The sequence below is a fragment of the Schistocerca piceifrons genome, chromosome 8 (assembly GCF_021461385.2).
Source record: "Schistocerca piceifrons isolate TAMUIC-IGC-003096 chromosome 8, iqSchPice1.1, whole genome shotgun sequence".
NCBI lineage: Eukaryota > Metazoa > Arthropoda > Insecta > Orthoptera > Acrididae > Schistocerca > Schistocerca piceifrons.
Window position 1 is genome coordinate 112,738,950 of NC_060145.1, and position 1,245 is coordinate 112,740,194.

The window sequence follows — 1,245 nt, forward strand, 5'->3', positions numbered from 1 at the left end:
AACCACTGTAGCACACCTATGGTCTTGTTACATGGACAGTTATCCTGTTGGAAGATGCCGTCAAAGTGAAAAGAGATTAAATGTGAACGGATGCAGGTGATCTGACACAACGTATGCATAGTATGCATCTGTCATGGTGCCTTCAATTACTACCACACGTAGTAATAGGTGAATTCCCCTATAGTATGATACTGCGTTATTGGTGCAGTACATATTTCGTGCAAACTTTCGCCTGCGCATCTCATATCATTGACGTTATGCAAGGAGAAACGTGATACTTCCATTCGTCCACGGTCCAAACTCAATGGTCCCGTGGCCATTGTACTCGCTACTGATGATTTCGTGTCTTTGGGTCGACTTGGGAACACTTACCGGTTATTTCCTGCGGAGCCCATAGTACAAAAGTGTACGCTGAACGCTGTGATATGAAACACTTGTAGGTGCATCAGCTTCATATTCTGTCATCAGATCGTCCACAGGTCGCTCCTATCCTTCATCACAGAGCCGACAAACGTCCGACCTCCACGTTCTGTGATGCGGTGTGTACCTTATGTCTAACACCTCGTCGCATTCTCGAGGTTTCACTGTCCCTCAACTAGTTTCCACTGATGCTCACGAGATTAGTACGCGAACAGCCTACCGTTACCACAATCATCGTTCCCAGACGCCGAATCATAACAATATGCCCTCTGTCAAAGTCGCTTACGGCCCATCACTGCACTGATTTACCATTGACCTCTGCTCTGTTCTACGCGTTCCTTACCAGTAACACCACCAGATAGATTCAGTCTCTCCCTGGCCAGTGATCTTAATGTTTTCAGCCATCATTGTAAGTCAACTGTGAAGCGTAGTTTTAGTGTCATGACTAAGCGTTTGTGATGTTGGTCATTTAATAGTTCAAAAATCCAAGAGCTTAGCATGTGTTGGGTAACGGCCTTGCCGCAGTGGATACACCGGTTCCCGTCAGATTACCGAAGTTAAGCGCTGTCGGGCGTGGCTGGCACTTGGATGGGTGACCATCCGGGCCGCCATGCGCTGTTGCCGTTTTTCGGGGCCCAATGAGCCTCGTGGTCCCAATTGAGGCGCTACTCGACCGAATAGTAGCTGCTCCGGTCCAAGAAAACATCACAACGACCGCGAGAGCGGTGTGCTGACCGCACGCCCCTCCTATCCGCATCCTCAGCTGAGGATGACACGACGGTCGGATGGTCCCGATGGACCACTTGTGGCCTAAAGACGGAGTGC

The 1,245-nt window shown here is 49.4% G+C and overlaps 1 pseudogene; it reads left to right on the forward strand.

Annotated features, from left to right (window-relative positions):
* Window positions 1-926: 926 nt before the first annotated feature.
* On the forward strand, window positions 927-1,044 carry LOC124712581 (annotated as a pseudogene).
* Window positions 1,045-1,245: the final 201 nt, after the last annotated feature.